The sequence below is a fragment of the Scylla paramamosain genome, chromosome 4 (assembly GCF_035594125.1).
Source record: "Scylla paramamosain isolate STU-SP2022 chromosome 4, ASM3559412v1, whole genome shotgun sequence".
NCBI lineage: Eukaryota > Metazoa > Arthropoda > Malacostraca > Decapoda > Portunidae > Scylla > Scylla paramamosain.
Window position 1 is genome coordinate 27,132,027 of NC_087154.1, and position 17,500 is coordinate 27,149,526.

Consider the following 17,500-nt stretch of genomic DNA (forward strand, 5'->3'; position numbering starts at 1 on the left):
GGACAGAAGCATGTGTGGGAAGCTGAGGATGTTCATAGAGGATGTATTATAATGTTGCTTTACGAGAGGGATGTGTGGTATGGGTGGCGCTGTATCTCTTTATCATCTTACTGGATAAAATAGTGAGGATGGTTCTGGCTGAAGGGAAAGAGTGGTGTGTGGTGGTCAGCACAACACCATCCTGAAAATAATAAATGAGTTACCTCGTCCGCGGATGACAACCTCAGTTGCAATATTAAGGAGAAGAGTCCGAAACATTAGGTAAAGAAATAGGAGGGAAGGGGGAATGCATGGAGTGAGGGAGGGAGTGAGTGAGTGAGGGAGTTTAGTTTAGCATGGGGAGTTGAAAATAGAAGTATGTGCCTCAGCTTCTCTATTATTTTGAATCGAGTAATACGTAAAGATAAAATTGAAAAAAAAAAGTAGATTAATCTCCCACAATACACGATTAAAAATTAAAATACTAGACATCAACCTTGAACTTGTGCAAACACATCTATCAGCTGATCACCCCTCAAAACAGGAATGTTTCTCGCCATGGCCGACAGGTGGCAACAGTAGCGTAGAGAGGGCAATGTTCGTGTGCAAAAGATGTGTTTATCCTTGGTGTCGGAAATAGGTAGGTGTGTTTCATACAGGGACTGCCACGTGTAAGCCTGGTCGCTTCTTGCAGCTTCCCTTATTTCTAATGTTCTTATGTTCTTATGTCTGTGATTCCCTACTTTTCTCGCGACTTTTGCTAACATGGAGCAGCTCTGTGACGCAGCCAGAAATAAGTTATGGTAAGGTGAAACTGGTTATGAGACGAGAATTAGGCCGTAGTGTTGTGAAGTCTAGTGTTGACATATTTACGTTGCCAGGTTCCACGGGCGTTATGACTCACCTTTTCTTTGTTCCTCGACCAGTATGTCATACAGTAGTTACTTATTTCCGAATACTAATACAAATGCACATGTATAAATAAGTATTACTACGAAGATGATTCACAAGGTGAGCACATACCGCAGGGGGAAGCAAGAGAGAATGAAAGCCTTGAGATCCTATGAGAGGGTGTGATGTTGTTTGTATAATCGAAAAAGGAAATGTCTGAGAAGATTATTGTGTTGACTTGGCATTTGCTGTGAGGCGTGGGCACCAAAGGCCGCACTGAGAAAGAGGATAAGTGCACGTGAAATTAAGTAACTGAGGACATTAACTGGCGTGAGGTGTTCGGGTAGTGAAAGCTTCGGAAATAGTTGTGGTGTACTGGAGAGGCAGATCAGGAAGTGCTTAAATGGTCTGCTATGTGAAGAGAAAGGGGGAAGAGAGGATAAAAAAAAAGAAGAAAAAAATACGTTTTGAAAGAGGATGTCCATATCAAAAGGAAGACGAATAAAGGGATGGAAAGACGTTGCAAAAGAAGCATTGTACAAGTTTAAGCAACAAAGGGTGGGAGGCTGGCGGGATGGGGTGGACTGAAGTGGTTGGTCATGGGGAGAAACGCGCCACTGCATGACATCCGGGCTCTGAGTGTGTGGAGGGACGGAGGGAACAGGTGGAAGTCCGGTGGAGGCTGGGACTGGCATGGTGGATGGCGATTGGTAATAAATAAGTGGTTGAGATTAATAAAGAAAATGAAAAATAAGTATATGGATAAAGAAAAAAATAGAGTAAAGGTTTAATGAAATGGATACGAGAGAGAGAGAGAGAGAGAGAGAGAGAGAGAGAGAGAGAGAGAGAGAGAGAGAGAGAGAGAGAGAGAGAGAGAGAGAGAGAGAGAGAGGTTTATTGACGGTGCATATGGAAAGATCAGTTGTTCTTTTCATGGTTAAAATCTTATTGCTTTTTTATTTATTTATTTATTTATTTATTTTTTTTTTCATTTTGATCTGAAATACTGCCATACAAGCACAGGTGGGAGGGATGAATTATTATTGTTGTTTTTGTTGTTGTTGTTGTTGTTGTTGTTGTTGTTGTTGTTGTTGTTGTTGCATGGCTTCCATCGTACTACCTAACTATCGCTCCCCTCCTACACACACACACACACACACACACACACACACACACACACACACACACACACACACACACACATCTAAATAAAGCACGGTGATGTAATGCGTGTAGGCAGCGATACCTCTGAGTGGTGGTGAGGTATGCGCCTGGGATAGTGGTGCTGATAGCCGTAATGCTGGTAATGGTGGTTGTGACGTGCGGTATATAAGAGGTAGTGGTGGGATGTCACAAAGGAACACAAAGAAATAACAAACAACAGCAGACCGGTTGACATTACGAGGCGGTTTGTGATGAGCTCCACTGCTTAATCCAAAGTAAGAAGTGAGACAGTAAAAGGGATAGTAGTTTGTGAGGATGGTTGTTGTTGTTGTTGTTGTATACCTCAGTGCATACTTGTGGTGCTGGTGATGGTAAAGGCTGTGGTGGTGGAAACTTGTGTGTGGATTCAGTCACTTGGTTTTTCATCAGGGTTATTTCCAAAGGCCATAGAAGTGATCAATATGGTACTCAAAGACATTTTTTCCCCTTTATAAGTGCAAAATCCTTGTTAAACTATCACTACAACCATTTAACTACCCTTGAAAACCCTTACAATTTCTAGCACAGCCTGCTTAAAGTGGCTAAGATGGAGTACTGAAACGTTTAAGATTACTAACCTCTCTCTCTCTGACGGTCGCGGTGTTGTATACAAGTGATAAAAGAATGGATGCTGTAGAGATATTGGCTAGTAGTAGTAACTGATAGATATTTCATGACTCAAAAGCAATTGATAGGAAAGAGATCGAAGTCCAGGTGCTTTGACGTCATTACTTCCTGTTGTTGAGATGGCACGCAAGAATTTTTAAATCACTCCACTTTTGTCGTTCATGAAGAGTGATGCGATGGTAGTACTTGTAGCATCAGTGACTGGCAATAGTAGTGATGAACAGGTAGTGATGGCAGTGATTTATGATTCCCAGAGCAGTGGCGAGGATTCAGACTCAAGTGTTAGTGGTTAGGTGTGGTTAGCAGTGGTTAATGAGGCAGGAAAATAGTGTAGTGTAGTGGTGAGCCTGGCGGTTTGGGGAGGAGAATGACGCATGTTTGTCAGTGTGTCAGTGTGGTAACGGGATCGAGGCGTGGTGTTAGCGGAGTGTGGTTGTGGTGATGGGAGGTGTGTGGGAGAGTGGTGGGGCAGCTGGTGGAAGTTGACGTGACGGTGTGATGGTGATGATGGAAAACGTGAGACAGTCTGATGTTGGTGGTGTTATGAGCTGTGTGAAAGTGTGGTGGTGGTAATGATGAAAAATAGTATGTGAGTGTCGTGGTGAAATTGGCAGATGAGATAACAGTAGTAGTAGTAGTAGTAGTAGTAGTAGTAGTAGTAGTAGAAGTAGTAGAAGTAGTAGTAGGAGGATGAGAAGGAGGAGGAGGAGGAGGAGGAAGTAGTGATGGTGGTAGTCATGAGTGGCAATAGTGGCGATAGTAGAAAGCCTGTAGTAGTAGATAACTGAAACTGTAGTAGTAATATCAGTAATAGGTAGTGGTGATGGTAGTAGTTATGACAACAGTAGAAGTGGTGTAGTAGTAGTATTAGTAAACTTATAGTAGGTAACTGAGCCGGTAGAGGTAGTATTAGTAGTATCTAGTGGTACTGGTAGTAGTTATGAGAATAGTAGAAGTGGTATAGTGGTATTTGGCAGTGGTGTTCATGGTCAGGAGGAAATTAGGGAAAGCCAGGGGCGAAAATTATCTTTATTTCCTCTTTCCCTCGGTTGTAGGCCAACAGAAGGCATAGAGAATGGAGTCACTCATGTAGCAAGGAAGGATTTCGTCTTGGGAGCAGAGACGAGATAGGAGGGTCATCTGGCTTGTGTCTGGAGGAGCAAGGGAACTGAAAACCAAGAATACGAAGAGGAAGAATTGAGAGGTACAAGTAGGTACAAGTGGAACAAGAGAAAGTAGAGGAGGAGGAAGAGGAGAAAAGATCACGAGGGAATGGAAGAAGATGAGGAGGAGATGGAGGTGGAGGAGAAGAAAAGGGGGAGCTGAGAGGCCTAAGTGGTAATGGGGGCGGGGGACATGGTGTATTTCCGTGTGTCTTATGGTTATGGGGACGCAGCGTGTGTGGGGGAGGGTGGGGTGGTAGGGACAGGGGAGGTGGGGAGAGGGGAGGCATAGCGGCTGTATGGGGAGTTGAAGGGGTCTTTCACTCCCTCTTTACGAGCTTCTTAGCCTACTGACCCCGGGAGAAGAGAGGTTAGGGCTAAAGTTGAAGGTTAGGGAACGTATTTGTGGTGGGTTACCTGTCTCTGTGTGTGTGTGTGTGTGTGTGTGTGTGTGTGTGTGTGTGTGTGTGTGTGTGTGTGTGTGTGTGTGTGTGTGTGTGTGTGTTTTAGGCAGTGTGGTTTTATATATTTTCATTTTGTTTTGTAGCTATTATAATTATCTATCTATGTATCTATATATCTATCTATTTTATTTATCTATCTATCTATCAATCAATCTGTGTATCTATCTATGTGTCTGTCTGTCTGTCTGTCTGTCTTCTGTCTGTCTTTCTGTCTTTCTGTGTTTGTGTGTCTGTCTGTTTGTCTATCTTTTTATGTGTTTGTGTGAGTGTGTGTAATATAGAAGGAATGTTATTGCCTGTGTGTGTGTGTGTGTGTGTGTGTGTGTGTGTGTGTGTGTTTATGGGTGCAGATAACGAATGGCTTGAGATCACAGAGCGAGTATTCGAGATTCCGCCATCTCAGTGGGACCATGTATTTAGTGGAGCCTCATAATGGTGCGCTATCCATGCATTATCTGGGGTTATCTCGGGAGGCAGTGGGCGTGGATGGTGCAGCCGCTGACTTGCTGCACCGGGGAATTACGGACGGGATGCGCAACTGAGGACCATATTCTGAAACACTTCTGAAACCGCACCTCCACTACTTTCAAAATGTTGTAGATGAAGTGACACGGGTTTTTAAGGGTATTTTTTTTATGGTTCTATTGACAAATTGACGAGATTTCATTATTAACTGGAGAAACACTCTTGAGAACTCGGCTAATCATCTCTGTGGCTTGTGCAGAATAGTGGTAAGAGAGCAGAGCGTTTCTGAATATAAGCCTGAGACTGAGATGGTGGTTGTCTTGTTCTGCTCCGGTGGCGGATGCTAATGAAAATCCAGTTGTTTTATGTACAGAAGTTGTAGTGAAATATGTAATTATCTATAATAGTGGGACTGATTAATTGATTGGGTGAATTATGGCGTTGTAGCTGCAATGTGTCTGTCTTGGTGGTGGATCTCGAAGGTATTCAAGTTGTTTTTCGTAGAGGAAGTGTATTTATGTGTCAAAATATATTTCAAAATACGTACTTAGACGAAAAAATGGATTGATTTATTGACTGACTGACTGACTGACTGACTGATCGTTTGATTGATTGAGTTTTGTCACCGCAACGACAGAATATGATGAAGAAAGTTCTAAATAAAGAAGAAACAGTAATTAGCAGAAGTCAACCGATATTTAAATGCCAGTCACAAATATCACACTCCTTTAAATGCCGCTGGATAAAAATTATGAAATATTTTTTTCTTTTAATTAAGAAGGCTTTGCAAATGTTCGTTCTGCACTGTGCCGAAGTGGGTGTGGTTGAGAATTTTGGTGAGGCATGCGGTAAGCCTGACCACTCCGTATTGCCAGAAGAGATGAATGGAAACTGACACGGAATGGAACAGAAAATATGACTAGTGGTTGTGTACTGTAGTGATGTGGGTCAAGTGATTTCTAATGGCCAGGCGACAAATAGTGAGTTAGGCCGAGCAACCTGTATTGTCGCTGGTGGTGTGTCACAAGGAGCGGTGTTTGGATCAGTGTTGGTTTTGATTTAGATCTATCTGTCTATCTGTCTATCTGTCTATCTATCTGTCTGTGTGCATCTGTCTGTCTGTTTGTCTGTCTGTCTGTCTGTTTGTCTGTCTTTTTATGTGTGCAGTTTTGCTGTTGAGTAAAATATAAATATCAATAAATACATTTATATATAATTAGATCGATGAGAACATAAGAACCTAAGAAAATAAGGGAAGCTGCAATGATCCATCAGGCCTATTCGTAGCAGTCCTTGCAATAAATAAATAATGAAAAAATAAAACAGAATAAAAAAAATTCAAATCTTGTTGATATGGGACTAATAATGAATGAATGCACAAATAAAAAAAATAATAATAACGAAAGGAAGACTGGAGGATGATGCTGAAAAATTTGATGCGGTTGTATGGTGGTGTGCGCAACGAGCTGCACACTTAACTCAGTAACACTGGGGTGAGCGTGTAAAACTGCGAGTGTAATGGCCGTAATGGCTCGCCCAGACAGCTGTTACTGGGTCTGTGAGTGATCGCGAGGGAAAGCGGAAATTGGAGATGAAATAACTGCGGTGTTCCCGGAGAGTGAGCAGCAGATGGGGTGACTGCTCTACTCCTCGCCGTCACAGACTTTCTCTGAGCATGACCAAACGTCTGGACTGCTGGTGCTGCCACTAGTAAGGTAGTCTTAGTCCCGTAATGGAGCCCAGCAACAGTGAGCTGCATAACACAACGAACACAACCGAGGCTGGAATGCAAATGCTTGATTATTGGCAACGATTCAAGCTGGAATATGTATGTGATTGAACGGAAATGAACACACACACACACACACACACACACACACACACACACACACACACACACACACACACACACACACACACACACACACACACACACACACACACACACACACACACACACACACACACACACTCTCTCTCTCTCTCTCTCTCTCTCTCTCTCTCTCTCTCTCTCTCTCTCTCTCTCTCTCTCTCTCTCTCTCTCTCTCTCTCTCTCTCTCTTTATATATATATATATATATATATATATATATATATATATATATATATATATATATATATATATATATATATATATATATATATATATATATATATATATATATAAGGTTTAGAGGCAGTAGCTTTTAATATAGTGTTACAAACAACACCATAAAGAGTTATTACCGTTTTTGGCAGGAGAGGAGAGAGGGAGAGCGTGTCGGATACCACCCTCATAAAGCAAGGGAGCCGGCGTTAAGGTTCAGCCTTGAGGGAAGTACTAGTGAATCACAGACCTACACTATTTAATTGTTTGCCGAGAGATCTAAGAGAGATCAATTGTATGCTGGATACTTCTCAGAAAAAGAGTAGATGATTTTCTTGAAATTGATACTGACGCCGCCAGCGCTGGAGCACCATCATCAGCTCGCCGCTGGCAACACTGTCCTGGATCAGCTGCCGTACATGAGAACGATTAATGATGATCATGCATCATGGCATGACGCAGGCGTTGGACTCATGGGGCCTGGCGACAGCCTGGTGGCGGCGGCGGCACTCCAACGTGACTGAGTGTCTAGCCTTGTTTACTGTGTGTGTGTGTGTGTGTGTGTGTGTGTGTGTGTGTGTGTGTGTGTGTGTGTGTGTGTGTGTTCATCTGTGTTCATATATGTTATATATTTTAGTCTATTTTAAAATGCTGTAAGGGGTGAATGTATGTGAAAAGAAAGTATATGCGTATTTTCATATATGGTAACACAATATAGTTACCCATATTTATCTGTATATTTTTTCCAGCTTTTAGCAATGCATACTGGCAGAAAATTGTGTTGGTAATGTTGTGTTCATGGAGTAAACCAAGTGGCGTCTAAATATTCATCTGTCATCTTTCTCTGGGTTTCTCTTAAGACATGGCGATAACAAGACTGTATGGGGAGGAGAAAGTGTACACAGCACCGAGAGACGCTACTTTCCTGGTGGATGCTGTTTTTTTCTTTCTCTCAGCCAGACGCCTGTTCCCAGTCTTGCACCTTGATTGCCTCCCCTTCCTCCCCTTCAACCCCTTACCCGGCAGCCTTGGAAAGTATTGACAGTAAATCTCTCAGGCCGCCCGGGGGCTTACGTGTCTCCGTGGCGCGGATTAAGGCTTCGTAATTTCCCGCTCGCTATTAATGATGATGATTTACGCTAAATTGAGCGGCTGCGGTAAGGGCCCCGCCGCGTCAGCCATCTTGTTTGTTTACGGCTGGTCGGGGGCACTGGCAAGGCGAGGGCTTATTTACTCCCAGTTCTGTGACCCCGAGTTACGTACACTTAGAGACTGAGGCTACCGTGCTCCTTGATCCTGGCTGGGCTTCCGTGTGCTTACTTTCATTCTGAGGAAAGTTTGAAGCAGTGATACCCTCCCCAGCAACAACAGTACCCGTAGATCATGCCCCCATGCTCAGACTCTGTACGATAGTTAGATTTCCCGGAATACTTTAGTTAGTGTAGTGTAGTGAAATCAAAGAGTATAGCTGATGTTTGGAATCCTTTGTAACCTCTTCAGTGTTAAGGAGCCACAGAGTATTGAGAACTAAGGGAAAAAAAAAAACATGCATTAGAATTCCTTAGGTTTGGGGCTGCTGTTTGAAATGATGGGGCTACCAATTTGAAGAGAACTACTGCGTGGTTACATGTGGCCTAGAGTCTTACGGGCCTACAGTGTGTCTAGAACTGAAAGAATGTATGCCGTAAGTTCGGATAATTTGAGGGCGCTGCTTTGCCTCTCATATGAAAGATCCACCATGCATCTAAGGTCCATTTCATTAAACAACATATTACCTGAGGAGGCTTCTCGGCAGTAGAATTGTAGCACTTATTCATAAACGCGTAGAGGTGATTGTTCCTTGCAGAGTGTGAGTGAAAAGGAAAAGGTTTAGTCGATAATCTGAGCCTACTGGAAGGGCTACGACGCGCGTGGACTGCAGTGAATGTGCATTTAAAATCTGATAGAGATGCTGTGATTTGTTCCGCAAGGGGGGAGTGTTACCTGTAGTACCTGTACCTGTACGTGATCCCACTGCACTATAAGCGTATAAAAAAAAATAAAAAAAAAAAGAAAAAAACATGGGAAAATCATCGTTTTGTTATGACGACTCCACATCTTCCACATCACCAACCACAACCACACCCTCGATACTGACCCACACCCAGCCCGGCGGCATGTATAAATAGTACAGTCATAGTATCGCCGGGAGGGAGTACGCACCACCACCGCCAGGCTCAACCCTCCCTCCTACCATCTCCATTTTCCGCACGAGTACTATCCGACGCTTCGGCAGCACTCCCTCCTCCTTACACCACCTCACCCCCCGCCGCCTCCACGCAGCTTGCCTCGCATGCACGGCCCGGGAGCAGCATGATCGGGGTGAGGGCAAGGTGCATGCTGGGTGCTGCCTTGCCTTAACCTGCCTCGCTGTGCTACAAGGACAGAGAGAGAGAGAGAGAGAGAGAGAGAGAGAGAGAGAGAGAGAGAGAGAGAGAGAGAGAGAGAGAGAGAGTAAAATGGTAGTATAAGATAATATATACATATAAAAAATGTATATAAATTCTTGATAAAACATATCATCGGTGGAAATGTATTAGAGAGAGAGAGAGAGAGAGAGAGAGAGAGAGAGAGAGAGAGAGAGAGAGAGAGAGAGAGAGAGAGAGAGAGAGAGAGAGAGAGAGAATATAAAGACGACATACAGTAAAAACTAAAAGATTCACGAAGACTTGGGTTATGGGACGACCGTAATTTTAAAGCCTGACCTTTCCTCTTTTAACCTCCCCTTGCCTTCCTCCTTTCCTATCCCTTCCTGCCCCCCCCGCCCCCCCGGCATTTAACAAGCAGGGCACGTGTGGGGTGTTGGGCGGGGAGGGGAGGAGACACGGTGCTGGTCTGCCTGTCTCTCACTCTGGTGGCGGGGAACGTGTCTTTACGTCTTTGCTTCCCATGGCCTCCTCCGCCTCGCCTCTGTCCGTAGTCGCTCCTATCCACACACGTCTGTTTATTCGTAAGGGAAAAAAATTGTGATGTGTGTGTGTGTGTGTGTGTGTGTGAGAGAGAGAGAGAGAGAGAGAGAGAGAGAGAGAGAGAGAGAGAGAGAGAGAGAGAGAGAGAGAGAACAGTAAGACAGAAAGAAGGAAATATTTGTGTGTGTGTGCGTGAGAGAGAGAGAGAGAGAGAGAGAGAGAGAGAGAGAGAGAGAGAGAGAGAGAGAGAGAGAGAGAGAGAGAGAGAGAGAGAGAGAGATCAAAGGAAAACAGAAAAATAAACTCTGGCCAAGAATGTCTCGCTTGGCATTAAGTGACACACAGAATACACGACTCAGGACCTCCTCCAGGGCCATCCTCTCCCTCTCACGTTGTTTGTTTCTGTAGCGCCACCAAGATATACACGCGTCTAGTCAGGCCCGTGGGGAGTTAGGCCTAGTCACATTGAGTAAGACCCTCACCCCTACCACCACGACCATCTCAGAGGGAAACCACCACCACCACCACCACTACCACACTGTATCAAGCTTCGGCCTATCACACTACACGACATCTCTACACGGGGACGCTACACGGTACTTCCAGCCACCCGTTACAGCGATTGCATGTCCACACACACACACACACACACGCACACACACACTAGACCACACACACCTCTCATCCACTACCCACGCACTGCTTGCACCCCCTTCCCCCTTCCCTCTCCCCCTCCCTCCCACTGCCCCGTCTCCTGCAGCAGAACCAGCTGGCTCCTCACCGCCGCGAGGCACAGCGCCACCCAACACTAATACAACATCATTTGCATCACTCATGAATGCTAATGACCGCCATCTTGCTTAGTAGCTGGGGCCTGTCAATTATATAGGCATATTTCATGACGAGTTAATAAACCAAGCTGAAGGAGGAGGTCGTAATTTTGCTGTATGTGCGTTGGGGGAGGGTTTAGGGTCTCGGGCTTGGAATGGTTAATGGGTGATACACACTAATGGTTTATATTCATCAGTAATTTACACTCGTGGTGGGTTTATAAACAGTAGTGGTTTGTACACGCGGCGGTCGGCGGCTCGTGCAGACTAATGGTGCGTGTGGAAGTTTACGGCACATTGATGGCTCACACCGCGCACACAGATCCATCAGGCTGGTGGCGCGATCGTACAAGAGTAATGCCGCGGATCAGCCAGCCTCTTCAGGCCCGGGGTGGCCATTCTTGATGCAAATGATACACAGGCGGCCACGCTTACTGAACGCGGGCCTGCCTCGGCTACTCGTAAGACGGTAAGCTGCATCCTCTAATTGGCAACACTGCCGCCAATCTCCACTGCAGTTTATTAATAAGCAACGCCGCCAGTCTTAATAAGTTTCGGCATTTTGTAACCTATCCATCACCAGCGGCATATTAGCTCTATCATATTATTAGTCTTGCCATTTTTTCCTCGGCCAAAGCACGGTTAAGCCTTTTTATCAGGAATTTTTATCGTTTCCATGATGAACTATCTTATACCCTCGCATTCTCCCACCAACCCTGTCCATGGTGCGCTCTCTCTCTCTCTCTCTCTCTCTCTCTCTCTCTCTCTCTCTCTCTCTCTCTCTCTCTCTCTCTCTCTCTCTCTCTCTCTCTCTCTCTCTCTCTCAGTGTGTGTGTGTGTGTGTGTGTGTGTGTGTGTGTGTGGTTATGTTCATGTATGTATCTATCTATCTATCTAGCTATCTGTCTATCTATCCATCTATCTATCTGTCTATCTATATATATCTTACCTTCTATCTACCTGGTTCTTCGTATCTACCTATTTACCCATTTATCTGTGTGTGTGTGTGTGTGTGTGTGTGTGTGTGTGTGTGTGTGTGTGTGTGTGTGTTCGAGTATGTATGTAGCAAAGTTTACCAGCCAGCCAGTCCCATACATACATACACCCATTCCCAGTCGCATTACCCATCTATTACCACGTGCGTTGTCCTTGGGCGTCGTATTATGCGGGATAACTCTCCTCTTGACTACTTAACTTCCAAAGTGGAGCACATTCTGACCCTCTTCCCTTTTGCAGAGATCTCCATTCTTGGAGACTTCAATGTTCACCACCAGCTTTGGCTTTCCTCTCCCTTCACTGACCATCCTGGTGAACTAGCCTACAACTTTGCTATCCTCCATGACCTAGAGCAATTGGTGCAACACCCTACTCGTATTCCTGACCGTCTTGGAGATACGCCCAACATTCTTGACCTTTTCCTGACCTCTAATCCTTCTGCTTATGCTGTCACCCTTTCTTCTCCGTTGGGCTCCTCCGATCACAATCTCATATCTTTATCTTGTCCTATCACTCCAATCCCCTCCTCAGGATCCCCCTAAGCGAAGGTGCCTCTGGCGTTTTGCCTCTGCTAGTTGGGGGGACCTGAGGCGGTATTTTGCTGATTTTCCTTGGAATGACTACTGCTTCCGTGTCAGAGACCCGTCTTTGTGTGCTGAGCGCATAACAGAGGTGATAGTGTCTGGCATGGAGGCGTACATTCCTCACTCTTTTTCTCGTCCTAAACCTTCTAAACCTTGGTTTAACACAGCTTGTTCTCGTGCTATACATGATAGAGAGGTGGCCCACAAAAGGTACTTAAGCCTTCCTTCACCAGAATCTCATGCACTTTATATTTCTGCCCGGAACCATGCCAAGTCTGTTCTCCAACTAGCCAAAAACTCCTTCATTAACAGAAAATGTCAAAACCTTTCAAGATCTAACTCCCCTCGTGATTTCTGGCATCTAGCCAAAAATATCTCCAATAACTTTGCTTCTTCTTCTTTCCCTCCTCTACTTCAACCAGATGGCACCACTGCTATCACATCTATTTCTAAAGCTGAACTCTTTGCTCAAACCTTTGCTAAAAACTCTACCTTGGACGATTCTGGGCTTGTTCCTCCCTCTCCTCCACCCTCTGACTACTTCATGCCTCGTATTAAAATTCTTCGTAATGATGTTTTCCATGCCCTCGCTGGCCTAAACCCTCAGAAGGCTTATGGACCTGATGGGGTCCCTCCTATTGTTCTCCGAAACTGTGCCTCCGTGCTTGCACCTTGCCTAGTCAAACTCTTTCAGCTCTGTCTGTCAACATCTACCTTTCCTTCTTGCTGGAAGTTTGCCTACATTCAACCTGTTCCTAAAAAGGGTGACCGCTCTAATCCCTCAAACTACCGTCCTATTGCTTTAATTTCCTGCTTATCTAAAGTTTTTGAATCTATCCTCAACAGGAAGATTCTTAAACATCTATCACTTCACAACCTTCTATCTGATCGCCAGTATGGGTTCCGTCAAGGCCGCTCGACTGGTGATCTTCTGGCTTTCCTTACTGAGTCTTGGTCATCCTCTTTTAGAGACTTTGGTGAAACTTTTGCTGTTGCCTTGGACATATCAAAAGCCTTTGATAGAGTCTGGCACAAAGCTTTGATTTCCAAACTACCCTCCTACGGTTTCTATCCTTCTCTCTGTAACTTCATCTCAAGTTTCCTTTCTGACCGTTCTATTGCTGCTGTGGTAGACGGTCACTGTTCTTCTCCTAAATCTATTAACAGTGGTGTTCCTCAGGGTTCTGTCCTGTCACCCACTCTCTTCTTATTATTCATTAATGATCTTCTAAAACAAACTTCTTGTCCTATCCACTCCTATGCTGATGATACCACCCTGCACTTTTCCACGTCTTTTCATAGACGTCCAACCCTTCAGGAGGTAAACATATCACGCAGGGAAGCCACAGAACGCCTGACTTCTGATCTTTCTAAAATTTCTGATTGGGGCAGAGCAAACTTGGTATTGTTCAATGCCTCAAAAACTCAATTCCTCCATCTATCAACTCGACACAATCTTCCAGACAACTATCCCCTCTTCTTCAATGACACTCAACTATCCCCCTCTTCTACACTGAACATCCTCGGTCTGTCCTTTACTTATAATCTGAACTGGAAACTTCACATCTCATCTCTAGCTAAAACAGCTTCCATGAAGTTAGGTGTTCTGAGACGTCTCCGCCAGTTTTTCTCACCCCCCGCAGCTGCTAACTCTGTACAAGGGCCTTATCCGTCCATGTATGGAGTATGCTTCACATGTCTGGGGGGGTTCCACTCATACTGCTGTTCTAGACAGGGTGGAATCAAAAGCTTTTCGTCTCATCAACTCCTCTCCTCTAACTGACTGTCTTCAGCCTCTCTCTCACCGCCGCAATGTTGCATCTCTAGCTGTCTTCTACCGCTATTTTCATGCTAACTGCTCTTCTGATCTTGCTAACTGCATGCCTCCCCTCCTTCCGCGGCCTCGCTGCACAAGACTTTCTTCTTTCTCTCACTCCTATTCTGTCCACCTCTCTAACGCAAGAGTTAACCAGTATTCTCAATCATTCATCCCTTTCTCTGGTAAACTCTGGAACTCCTTGCCTGCTTCTGTATTTCCACCTTCCTATGACTTGAATTCCTTCAAGAGGGAGGTTTCAAGACACTTATCCACCAATTTTTGACCACTGCTTTGACCCTTTTAGGGACTGGCATTTCAGTGGGCATTTTTTTTATTAGATTTTTGTTGCCCTTGGCCAGTATCCTTCCTACATAAAAAAAAAAAAAAAAAAAAAAAAAAAGATACGGGGAGTCATTTACATACAAGGGTCGCCTTTCTGTGTTACAAGGCCACCTCACTGTGTTACAAGGCCATCACAGGTGTGTTACGAGGGCCCGCTGGAGTGTGTTACAGGGGAGAGTGTGCTAGAGAGTCCCGTTTATGTCTGCAGGGGGTAACATTTTAGTGTGTTATGAAGGTTCAGGCGTGTTACAAATGGGAGTGTGTCAGACGGGATGATTCATTGTGTGTCTTGAGTTTGTTGCGGGGTTTATTAAATTGTTATGAAGGTCTTTTCGAGTGCATTATAAAAGTTGTACTGAAGGAGACAATTTAGTGTCACTGAGATTTTTGTTTTGTTTTTTTTTCTTTTGAGGGTCCGCTAACGTGTTACAGTGGTTAGTGTGCCAAAGGGACGGGTCCAGTGAAGGTCATTTTTTTTTTGTGTGCGTCGCATGCTATTTTCATTGTTACATTAAGGATATTATAGTCTGGGTGTATTACGAAAGTCACAGAGAATAGAAAAACAAGAACAACCAGCAGCAGATTTACTGGTCGTTAAAAGGTTATTTGTGATGAGCTGCACTATCTAATTTAAACCACCAGAATTAAGAGATGTAATGTTGTAGTATTGTACAGACGAAAGTTTATCTCCAGTGGTAAGACACGAGAGCATCTTGTGCTGTTTCTGTCATCAAGTTCTATCCGATGCTTTTATTTTCGTTATCATACCACCCTTTCTTCCCGCTCCGCTTGTTTTATTATGTGTTTTAAGTTTCTTCCTTTACTGTTCCATTCTATCCTTGCCATCCTTGCCATCACGAGGAGTCCCAAAGGTTTACTGTATTTCCTTCCATTTTCTTTCTTCCCTTCCTCCTTAAGAGGAGTGTTCTTTGTTAACTTGTGTGACTGAGAAAGTGGTGAGCGAACGAACAACACTCTCTCTCTCTCTCTCTCTCTCTCTCTCTCTCTCTCTCTCTCTCTCCCCAAAGCCCTATCTTTCTATGCTCGTTCCCTGCCACCTATCCACCCTTTCCTCTCTCCGCTCACCCCTGACCACCTCCCTCCCCCTGCCTCCCATGTGACACCATACACACAAGGGACAATGGGCCGTCTCGCCCCAAAATATGTGGCCCGATGGGTATCACGCGGGCCGCCTCGCTCAAATTATTCCCAACCATTGTCTCGCGGCGCCCGCCCGGCTCAGGGTGTGCGAGAATTCGGTACCTGACACGAATTCGGATCGCAGCCCATTGTACAGGGTGTCCTCGGCACTAATGTCCCAGGCCAGTGTCGAGAGGCGATGTCCGGCGTCCCGCAAGGTGTGGCGGTGATGCCTTCTTTGCTGCTAAGGTGTGTGTGTGTGTGTGTGTGTGTGTGTGTGTGTGTGTGTGTGTGTGTGTGTGTGTGTGTGTGTGTGTGTGTGTGTGTAGTTACCTATTTACTTATTCTAGTTTTTGTTGGATTGAGTTATGCTCATAATATTATGTGTTTTAATGACAAATGATAGCATTTTCTTCATAAATTTATCTACATTGTTTCCACGCATAATTTCATCTGGCGATGAATTCCACTGACGTGTGTGTGTGTGTGTGTGTGTGTGTGTGTGTGTGTGTGTGTGTGTGTGTGTGTGCGCGTGTTCGTGCTTTCAGGGGTACAGGTCTGGCGCTCCCTCCATCTCCACATACTAAGCACGCAATTTTTATTCTTGTCTGCGAGGAAAAGAATATAGATGAGTTAATATATTCCGTCCTTGATTCTTTTGTAATAATAATAATAATAATAATAATAATAATAATAATAATAATAATAATAATAATAATAATAATGAACAATAATAATAATGATTAGTATGGGTTGCGTTCAATTTAGCATCATGCTGCCGATTTTGAAGCATGTGATAGTTAATGTATTTTTTTGTAGATATTTTGTTCATATATTCATCACTTGCTTGACAGTAGTAATCAATATTAATTTTCCATAATTTTAAGCAATTGAAAGTTATTGTATCTCGTCGCTGGGAAGAGAAGATTAGGATTTGCTGGGCAGTGTAGTGAAAATATATTCTTGTCAGTGAAAACGAGTCTTGCATTACGGTATTGATGAGAGAGAGAGAGAGAGAGAGAGAGAGAGAGAGAGAGAGAGAGAGAGAGAGATAATGATAATAATAGTCTCCACCTCAATGTTGGGTGGAGCCTGTAAGCCGCCGGCCAGCACGCGGGGCCGCCCACCCGCCCACCCGTGCCGCATGTGTCCCTCGCCACATTCACGGACTCACTCACATTTCCAGTTCACTGACTGGCATAAATTCATGAATTATATATTCAGAATAAGAATATAGGGCTCGAGTGTGGGCGCCTCTCGTGGTGGTGAACTCTTATCATCACGCACCGCATTAACCCTTCCGTGTTCCTGCTCTGCTGGTAAAAACTGGCTTACATGGCGCGCTAAATTCTGCTGCTTATTTATTATTCATATATATGGCAGATAATGTGATGGTCTATTTAATGAGATTTACTTTTTTCCTTCCCTGCACAGGCTGGCTTCCAGTGGTCTAGGGCTGGTGGTCTTCGGACGGCCGTTCCTGTGATAAGTGAGCAGTATAATCTGGTGGCGCATTACGAGGGTCTCCTTAAGCCCCCGCCTCGCCTCTCTATTGATGACGCTCAGCCTGCTCCTTGGATACAAGCAGCAGAAGACGAACAGCCACCGGTAAAGGTAAATAAATGCTATATTACTAGTTATTACCATTATTTGATGATTTATTATCTTTTTATAGTTTCAACTACAACCTCTCTCTACTCTATTTTATTTCCCCACACGTAGTTCACGTAGTATATACGTAGTTTAACAGACACCCTCGTTACAGACCATCAGTTATCCTGGTTTATCTTCTCGTGTAATCATGTAATACTTTAAGCAAAAGTGACTCATTTTGTGGTCGAAAAATTGCCACCAAGACGTGTTTTTTTTTTTTCTGTTGTAGTTTAGAGAGCTAAAATGTTGCATGGTTTTTAGGCTTTTATGCACGTTGAAATTCCATGGTTTGAGCAGTTACTCTGGTTAG

The 17,500-nt window shown here is 44.4% G+C and overlaps 1 long non-coding RNA gene across 1 annotated transcript in view; it reads left to right on the plus strand.

Moving 5' to 3' along the window:
• The window catches only part of LOC135097428 (uncharacterized), a 127,685-nt gene that overhangs the window by 11,172 nt on the left and 99,013 nt on the right, over nt 1-17,500 (plus strand). Inside the window, exon 2 of the long non-coding RNA XR_010265694.1 lies at nt 16,972-17,151. This is a non-coding gene — a long non-coding RNA (uncharacterized LOC135097428). The remainder of the gene's footprint in view (nt 1-16,971; nt 17,152-17,500) is intronic.